Source organism: Nicotiana attenuata, unplaced genomic scaffold (genome assembly GCF_001879085.1).
Source record: "Nicotiana attenuata strain UT unplaced genomic scaffold, NIATTr2, whole genome shotgun sequence".
NCBI classification, from domain to species: Eukaryota; Viridiplantae; Streptophyta; class Magnoliopsida; order Solanales; family Solanaceae; genus Nicotiana; species Nicotiana attenuata.
The window spans coordinates 171,237-181,876 of record NW_017671645.1 but is presented as its reverse complement, the minus strand read 5'-3'; positions in this window follow the sequence as shown (position 1 = coordinate 181,876).

Genomic DNA, 10,640 nt, shown 5'->3' with positions numbered 1-10,640 from the left:
TCGTATTTCCCACATCTGTGGCCCAGCAAATTTTATACTTAGTCGAATTTTCATCATTTTTCACCATTCTTTCAAAACCCAAACTCCATGGGCGATTTTTCAAGAACAAAACTTCTTCCAAATCGTTTGTAAATCGATTTCTACTTAGTTCTTTTAGTCATTTACATCATTTAACATGTTTTCCACTTAGAACCAATGATTTTCATGGGTGAAATAGGGGGTTTTGGGTAGAACCTAGGTTTTTTCTAAAATTGGGGATTTGGACCTCAATTTGAGGTCGAATTTCAAAACAAATTACATATTTGACTTCGTGAGGGAATGGGTAACCGGGTTTAGGTTCGAACTTCGGGTTTTGACCACGTGGGACCGGGGACGATTTTGGAATTTTGGGAAAAACTTTGGAAAATTCATTTTTATGCATTCAAATTGATTCATTTAGTGTTTATTAAAGTAATTAAGTAATTTGAGGCTAGATTCGAGCGGATTGGAGGTGGAATCACGGGGTAAAGCTATAGTTGAGGATTGAGTTGAGTTCAAAGCATCGAGGTAAGTGTTTGGTCTAACCCTAGCTTGAGGGAATAGGAGTTGAGTCTTATTTGCTACTTGCTAATTGTCGGGTACGATGTATAGGCATGGTGACGAGTATCTATACATTGGTGTCTAGCATGACCGTGATTCCTTATTTTGCGAATAGTTGGGATTTTGTTATATCTTCCATGTTTAATTGATGACTTCTATATGTTGTAAAGATCTTGTGAAAGAAATTGTGATCTTTAAACTTCGTGGAGCGTTGGTTCGAGTTGAAATACAAATTGTGAAGGTATATGAGATAAGTAAATCTTTGGAGCATTGGCTCGAGTGATAATGTGAACGATGAGATGAAAGTGCAAGAAAGAGAAAGAGTTATTGATATTTTCCCTTGCCGGGACGTTGAGATTATTGATGTTGTACCCTTGCCGGGTTTTAATTGTTTGTTTGTGTTCCCTTGCCGGGATTTTCATTATTGTTTATTTATCCCCTTGCCCTTGTTTGTTGATTGTTGATTGGGTGAGGAANTGTTAAAGCACGAAGGGTGATATCGTGCATTGTTTGTTTTCTTGTGAGGAAAGAGTGTAAAGTACGAAGGGTGATGCCGTGCACTGTTTGCTTATTGTGAGGAAAAGAGAGTAAAGCACGAAGGGTGATGCCGTGCCGCACGATGTACCATTCCATGCCAATTCTATTGATTATATGTGAGGAAAGAGAGTAAAGGCACGAAGGGTGATGCCGTGCACATTTTATGATATCATTGCTTGGTGAGGATGAGAGTAAAAGCACGAAGGGTGATGTCGTACACTTGTTGCAGTTTGCTATGATTTCTTGTTGTTATTAGTTCAAGTGCATTACTTGTCTTATTCCATTATTTCTGTGATTCTTTACGTTGACATTTCCCTTTATCGTGTTACTTGTTATTATTGAACCAAGGTGTCCTTGCGCAACGTTATATCTTGAATTTATGCCTTAATTGCTACATGATTATGTGACCTAATTGCTACGTGACATTCAACATATTAATTACTAAATTGCCTAACTGCCCCCTTATAATCCATAATTAATTGCTATTTGTCATTATTTGTTTTCCTTAGTAAATCATAAATTTTGTGTACTTGTTGTCTTATGAACTCGTATTAATTGTTGCGTTTGTTAGAGTAATTTTTTTTAGAGGAACTATTGATTTATTGAAATGAGAGCGGTTGGTACGCCTACCACAAGTGATATTAAAATGGGAGCGGGTGGTACGCCTACCACAAGTGATATTGAAATGGGAGCGGGTGGTACGCCTACCACAAGTGATATTGAAATGGGAGCGGGTGGTACGCCTACCACGAGTGATATTGAAATGGGAGCGGGTGGTACGCCTACCACGAGTGACATTGAAATGGGAGCGGGTGGTACGCCTACCACGAGATATTGAGAAATGGGATCGGGTTGCACGCCTGCAACAAGGTGAGTTGAATATGAAAGTTGCCTTATCTCTTCATTTACCGCTAGAAGTTAAATTGTAGATGTACGCTTTATTATTCCTGAAATTCTATTTCTAACTGTTGCCCCTGAAGCATGCTCCCTTCCCCAGCTTAAATTGTTATTTTCTTGCTACTTTTCCGTTGTACTTGTATATATATCTGCACAGGTTTATTTGGTGGTCTGGTCCTAGCCTCGTCACTACTTCGCCGGGGTTAGGCTAGGCACTTACCAGCACATGGGGTCGGTTGTGCTGATACTACACTCTATGCTATTTTGCACAGATCCCAGGCTTCAGACAGCAGCAGCAATAAAGTGGGAGCAGGCTTTTAGTCCAGTGAGACCCGAGGTAGCCTTGCAGGCGTTCGCAGGCCCTGGCGTCTCCCTTCATCTATATTCCTGTTTCTTTCATGTAATTCTGGAGACAGTGTCGAGTTAGTTTCTTTCAGACCTTTATGTGTAGTATTCTTAGACCGTCTGTGAAACTGTGACACCAGTCTTGGGTAGAGGCTTTTGTTGAGATTTTTCCGCATATTTATTCAGTTTTCTATAATATTGAGACTTCCGCTTATTATTTAATTTCATTACTTTGTATTATTGCCGATAATGGTTAAAAGGAATTATGTTATTAATGAAGAAGTAATTAAATTTGGCTTGCCTAGCTCTCATTAGTAGGCGCTATCACGACTCCCGAGGGTGGGAAATCCGGGTCGTGACATACTATGATTCTTTATGTTGGCATTTTCCTTTATTGTGTTACTTGTTATTATTGACTCGAGGTATCCTTGCGTAGCATTATGCCTTGAATTTATGTTATAATTGCTACATGTTTATGTGACTTAATTGCTACTTGACATTTAGCATACTAAATATTAAATTGCCTATTTGCTCCTTAAAGTCCATAATTAATTGCTACTTGTCATTATTTATTTTCCTCGGTGAGTCATAATTATTGTGTACTTTGTTGTCTTATAAATTCGTATTAATTGTTGCGTTTGTTGGAGTAATTTCATTTGGAAGAACTGTTAATATATGAAATGGGAGCGGGTGGTACGCCTACCACAAAATATAATAAAATGGGAGCGGTGGTACGCCTACCACAAGATATGAGAAGTGGGATCGGGTTGCACGCCTGCAACGAGTTGTGAACCGAGAGTGAAATTTGCCTTTGTTTTCCTTATCCTTGTTAGAAGTTGAATTTTGGTTTCCTGATAATTCTCTTGAGATTCTGTTTTATCTGTTATTCCCCGAAGCATGTTTCCCCCTCCCACCTTTATTTGTTTATTTCTACTTTACTCTCCGCTGTATATTATACAACTGCACAGGTTTATTTGGTAGTCTGGTCCTAGCCTCGTCACTACTTCGCCGAGGTTAGGCTGGGCACTTACCAGCACATGGGGTCGGTTGTGCTGATACTACACTCTGTGCTCTTTTGCACAGATCCAGGTCCCGGACAGCAGCAGTAGCTCGGGAGCCAGCCTTCAGTCCACCGAGACTCCGAGGTAGCCTTGCACGCGTCCGCAGGCCCGGTATCTCCTCTATCTTATATTTCATTCTGTTTTCGAGACAAACAGTGTTATATTTCTTTCAAACGATTGTATTTAGTACTCTTAGTAGTCCGTGGATGATGTGACACCAGTTCTTGGGTAGAGGCACATGTTGAATTCCGCATTATTGTTCAGCTTATTTAATTTAAGTCTTCCACTTTAATTTCATATTCCGCTGTCATTTAAACATTTAACGCTTGTTGTTATGATTGATAAAAGGATTTAAAATAAAGTGGGTAGGAGTTTATGATTTGTGGCTTGCCTAGCTTCTACGAGTAGGCGCCATCACGACCCCGGAGGGTGGGGAAATCCGGGTCGTGACAATTTGGCAAAAGGAGAATATCCGGAGCATGCAAATCATACTCAGAAACATATGCTTCGAAAGTTGTCCAATAATGTCATCCACAACGGAGGAACCTTGTACAGAAGAACTCTTGATTTGGGATTGCTAAGGTGTGTCGACGCAAAAAAAAGCTTCTAAGCTAGTTGAGGAGATATATGCTGGGACCTGCGGCCCGCATATGAACGGCTTTGTCTTGGCTAATAAGATACTTAGGGCAGCTTATTTCTGGATGACCATGGAGACAGATTGCATCCAGTATGTCCGAAAATGCTACCAATGTCAAGTACATGCCAATATGATAAAAGTGCCGCCAAATGAGCTCAATGCAACAAGCTCGCCTTGGCCATTCATTGCCTGGGGAATGGATGTCATTGGTCCAATCGAACCCACTGTCTCAAATGGGCATCGGTTCGTCTTGGTACCTATTGATTACTTCACCAAATGGATCGAAGCAGCATCTTACAAGGTAGTAACTAAGAAAGTCGTAGCAGATTTTGTCCGCGACCGGATTGTTTGCCGGTTTGGAGGATCAGAGGCGAAGGTGGTGGGAGAAGCAGGGGTGTGGGGGTGAAGGGGCTGATGTAATGATGGTCTGAGCTCGATATTATAAAAGGACAGACTGCAAAAGAAAGTGGATTCAACCCTAATTTTTCGATGTTAAATGACAGAAATGGCCTTCAATTTTGCATTTTGACGGCACAAGGACCTGCCAAATTAAGTACTCTACCACGTGTCGACCTGCATGCCCTAGATCTCTGGTTTTTGATTGTGCTTTTAGAGATGATGTAAGTGAAGTAATTGACAAGAAAAAAATAATAAGTACGTACTAGTAATAAAGGAAGCAATAAAAGATGATGAAAAGTTCTGTAATAAACACTGACAATGCCTCCAATCTCAACAGTGATATGATGAAGAACATGTGTGAGACTTTCAAAATCAAGCACAAGAATTCCACAGCCTATAGTGAACGGAGCTTTAGAAGCCGCTAACAAAAAAATCAAGAAGATACTGAGAAAGATGGTAGAAAATCACAAGCAATGGTACGAGAAACAGCCATTCGCTTTATTGGGATACCGTACCACAATCCGCACATCAACCGGGGCAACTCTCTACTTACTGGTTTATGGTACTGAAGTTGTTATTCCTGCTGAAGTGGAGATCCCTTCCCTGAGAATCATACAAGAAGCTGAGCTCAGCGACGCAGAATGGATAAGGAGCCGTTATGAGCAGCTAGCCCTCTTAGACGGAAAAAGGATGAATGCACTGTGTCATGGGCAACTCTATCAGAACAGAATGTCCAGAGCCTTCAACAAGAGTCAAGCAGAGACAGTTCACACCGGGGCAGCTGGTGTTGAAGAAGATCTTTCCGCATCAGGACGAAGCCAAAGGGAAATTCTCTCCCAACTGGCAAGGCCCTTACATGGTTCATAGAGTATTGACAGGAGGAGCCCTCATACTTGCAGAAATGGACGGAGAAGTTTGGCCAAAACCAATCAACTCAGATGCAGTCAAGCGATACTATGTGTAACTATTTATGTTTTCACAAAATGATGTAAATTGAACAACGTTCGACCTGATTCCCGTTTCAGAGGGGATACGTAGGCAGCCCTGTGGGTTCGGTCATATCATAATAAAATTTTCATTTCCCCCTAGAACAGGAAACTGGGGCACAATTTTGAGTAGGACCCTATAAATTCCGGAGCAAGTCCAGCCAACGCCATCATATGCCAGAAAGTCTGAAGTCAATCAGAAACTGGGGCAGAATTTTGAGGAGGACCCTCAAAATTTTAAAGCTATTTCAGCCGATCGCAGCATGTGCAGCAGTCAGACGTGTCCATCTAACTGGGGCAAAATTTTGAGGAGGACCCTCAAAATTTTATAGCATGAGAGGTTGCGATGTCTCGGATCGTGTCACGGTCACTGGTTCATCTGACCAATCTCTAGAATAATATATTTTTATTACGTCTTTGAAACTATGCATGCTTGCTTGTAAAATGACTCAGTTTAGCCAACGCTACCCCAATGATTTGAACAGGACCTTCGGACCAAGCCAAGCAAGCCAAAGGAGGCACGAACCGACCTCCCCCTTTACAGAACTCACGATTTTTCTTCGGATGCAGGAGCGATGCTTCCAAGTCACAATCTTCATAACAACCGTGATACTAAAATATATTATCAGCTAAGAAAACTCTACTATCACCTGCTATTTTATTTTTACATGGGACTAAGACCTGTACCGAATCTTGCATGACACAAGCTCTGTCTCCATCTGCATGAGGCTAAGCCCTGCCTCCATATCTGCATAAGGCTAAGCACTGCCTTCCATTTGCATGAGACTAAGCCCTGTCCCAAATCTTGCATGAGACTAAGCTCTGTCTCCATCTGCATGAGGCCAAGCCCTGCCTCCATATTTGCATGGGACTAAGACCTGTCCCGAATCTTGCATGAGGCTAAGCCCTGCCTCTATATCTGCATAAGGCTAAGCTCTGCCTTCCATTTGCATGGGACTAAGCCCTGTCCCGAATCTTGCATGAGACTAAGCTCTGTCTCCATCTGCATGAGGCTAAGCCCTGTCTCCATTTTTTGCATAAGGCTAAGCTCTGCCTTCCATTTGCATGGGACTAAGCCCTGTCCCGAATCTTGCATGAGGCTAAGCACTGCCTCCATTTTTGCATAAGGCTAAGCTCTACCATCCATTTGCATGAGACTAAGCCCTGTCTCGAATCCTGCATGAGGCTAAGCTCTGCCTCCTATTTGCATAAGTCCAATCATCGCCTTTATATACCGAGACTAAGCACCGTCTCTCCGGCACGATCTATTTGCTCCTCTTTCGGGCTAAGCTCTGCCCTCAACCTCACAAGACTAAGCCTGGTCTTGTTGATTTTAGCATCATATTATTCCATCTCATGGGTTGAAATATCTCCAATTTTTCCAAAGGCGTCATTGTCTAAAGGCATCATCCTCATAGTCGGAAGACACAATGCCATGGCCTGAGGATCTCTCAAATTTGCATATCATTATTCAAAGGCGTCATGGTTTGGAGGCACCATTTTTATGGCCCGAGAACATCATTTCATGGCCTGCGAATCCCCCACCGAGCAATTCACAGCCCAGGACATCATGGTCTAAGGACGTCATCCTCAACCGTCCAAAGACAATCTTTCATGGTCTAAAGGGAATTTGCATCATCTATATACTCGCATGCATTGTGTTTTAAATTTTGCAGGTAATCCAGGAGCTAACCGTTCTTCGAACAGAAGCAGCCTTCGCTCCGGTTTCCGCTCGTACCATTTTTTACATTGCCAATATAACCGGTTCCCATCGATTACCCACCTTACTCTGTAACCATTTAGATATCTGCCCTATAATACATCTGTCACACTCCAAACTCATAAATCATAACTCCATCAGATATTGCCCTTCACAAAAGAACCTTTTCCATCAGCTTCATTCACCGTTAACTACACATGGCCTGATATCTGTAAAACTAAGGATATGTAGGCAGCTCAGAGACCAGAACTCAGCCTCCATTTCTTCAAAGCACCCACTCGGTCAAAATTGGTCATCATTTCTTTACCCAAAAACTCTTTCATCCTTCCCGGGTAAAGAGGGGCAGCTGTTGATACCCAAATTTTCCCTCATATACTTTAAATGTTGCATAAACACTTTCAAAATATTGTACATGCATTTGCAAACATACACAAGTATTTTTACAATTTTCAAGGCCCTGAATCCATTTATTTCTGCATTTTTAATTACGTAGAAGTTCAAAATTATCCCTCATATTATTCTATGATGATTTAATCATCTAAATTTATCTTTTCTGGTCATATGAGTGTTCAAATATTTTTATTGCATTTTTTATAATTATATTTATATTTTTGAGTTATAATTGCAATAACTTTGCAATAATAGCCCATGCATGCATCATTACATTATTTCACCAGAAAATAGCTTTTTATATTTTTTATAATATTGAGTAATTATTTTATGCATAAAAATCATTTTTTATAGTTTGTTAATTATTTTACCAATTAATTAGGTATTTAACAAATAACCCTTTTTAATTTCATTTTAACCCAATTATACCAGCCCAGATATCCTAAAACTTAGCCCAAATCTACCCAGGCCTAATGTTTTATCTGACCCGCCCAGCCATTGGCTAATCCTGGCCGTTGATCTCAAGAGATCAACGGTCCAGGAATTAGTTTCTATTTTTAATTAAGTGACCTCCCCCCCCCCCCCCAAAAAAAAAACCCCTACCTCACTTCTCATTATCCGCCGTCTTCGTTTCCCTAATCCTTCCCCTTTTCTCTCAATCACCCCATAAAACCTCACCACCGTCACCAGCAAAACTCTCCATCTATGGGGTTTCTCTGCAATTTCTGGGCCTTGCCGGCCTTCTACATCTTCTGGTTGTTCTCAAAGAGATTCAACCTGGTTTCATCTGAAACATTTCTCACAGGCATGTCTATGGCCATTTTCGTTTGTGAGTATTATTCTTTTTTCTATTTATGGCTCGAATCTATGGTTTTGGACCATGTTTCCTTTCATCTCTGTCATTTTCGAATACCCTATTCTTATAACTACTTAGGTCTGTTCGAATCCTTGTAGATCCGAAATGTGTAAGCACTATTTGATATTTTTTCTCAAAAATCTTCTGCTTTTGTTATTACTATTTCGATTCTAGCGCTTTTCTGAAATTAGGGTTTCGTTCTAAGTTTTCTTCAAAAGGGTTTTCGACTTCAAGTGTCCGAACTTGATTATTCTTTACTGGTTTGACTAATTTTGTGTATGTTCTTTAAACCTTAGGTCTTCTCTGTTTATTGCACTAACTACTTCAATCTTTTTCCCGTTATGTGTTTATTTCTGTCAATCAAATATATGGATTGATTTTATTTAGGGTTCGAATTAGATTTTAAAATCAGTATTTCTCTGTGATTTTTTTTACCTACTTCCTTATTTGTGACTTTAATTAGTAATACCTGTATTTAAACTATAAGTTTGGTTTGGGGGGGTTTAATTGACTCCTATATGGTACGTGATTGATTTCTTACCTTATTTGAGCCCTAATTTATACCGTTAGTTCACTCACCCTATTCTAGGGGGTCTCTCCCAGATTTTCTGTATGAATTGATTGGTCAAATCTCCAATTAACCGGTTGATTTATTTGATTACCCTTATTTTATGAACTATGATTCACTCTTTACCTTATTTGATTTTACCTCACTAAGTGCTATATATACTCTCATTCTGATTCTTCTAGACATGAACAATAGTTCAGAAACACATACACACACAAACTTTGCTCTCACTAAAACCTTTCTGCTACTTGTGTTCACTATATTGTCTAGCCGGCTGAAAGCCAAGGCCAGATCACTTAGATCTCATCACACTTTCACCTTCTGTTTTGCTATCTTTAACTGGTATGTTTCCATTCCTAATGCCATTCACCATGTTATGAAGTTTAAACCTATGTGCTTTCTTGTCTGTTGCTTCAATTCTGTTAAATCCATGACTTTCCTGTATTTTAATTAGCATGACTACTTATAGACCCCAACTAGTATGGCTGCTCTGTGTGATTGAATCTTTGTGGTTCTTCCTGTATTCTTCAGCATGATTGCCTCTGTATCCAGACTTATGTCTCACTGTGTTTAAACTACCATGTTTATTGCAATGCTTAAGTTGTGTGTGTTCTTAAATAGCATGCTTATCACTAAGTATAATTGTAATTTAGACCATAAATCAGTATTCCTGCCTGCTCTGTGTCTCTATTAACTAACATGTCTGCCTTCACCCTTCTTCTTATGTGCTCCTGTTTCAAGTGTCTTGTGTTCCCAACCCCCTGCTCCCTTTTGTGTAACTGTTTGTACATCTAGAACTGATTGACAAAGTGAAGTTGAAACTGGGCCATGTGATGCTTTTGTGACTAAGCTATTGTTTGCTGAACCTTCCTTTCCCTCAAAAGGTTTTCAACATGTTTTTCACTCCTAATATGTTTCTCCAAACTATTACTTCTCCTAAAGTATTTTCACTCCTAAAGATTTTACCTCTATACTGTTTTAAAAAAAAATCAGCTATGTCAAGCACTCTCACTTCTACTCTTAGATTACTTAAGTTCTGCCCCTCCAGTGTGTGTACTGCCTAGGAATCCACGAGATCCCTCCGAACTCTGGCACACTAGGGTTGTCCCTTCCACACTGCACATAACTACTCTTCTATTTAAAAGGATCTTGGTGTGAGCATTGCCCGGGGTCCCTGAGGCCCTTGGGAACTTTGACGCACCAGGATACCCTTATTGGACATCATGAAACCATGGCATGTAGGACTGTTTGAAGGCCTGGTATTTCCAGGTTCACTTTGGGCCTATTTCAGGCTCCCTATAGCATAGCTTTTATTCATTATGTAATTCATATATGGTCTGTAATAGTAACCCTTGTAAACAGATATTGGGGAAATTAGTAAAAGGGAAGGGGATTCTTATATGATTTTTATGAGGGAAATCGGGTAGAAATCATGCCTTTAGGTTTACTATGCTTACTTGCATTAGAAACCATGCATTTAGGATTGTTTGGCATACTAGAAAACATGTTATGGACTCATCACCTCATTTGTTACGAAATTCTGCTTCGGCATAATCATGATCACCTAGAAATTCTGTTATTAGATTACTGTTATAATCCTGCTTAACAAAGCATCCATTCGTCATGTGCATTAGAGATCCTGCTTTAGGACTGTTATTGCATTCG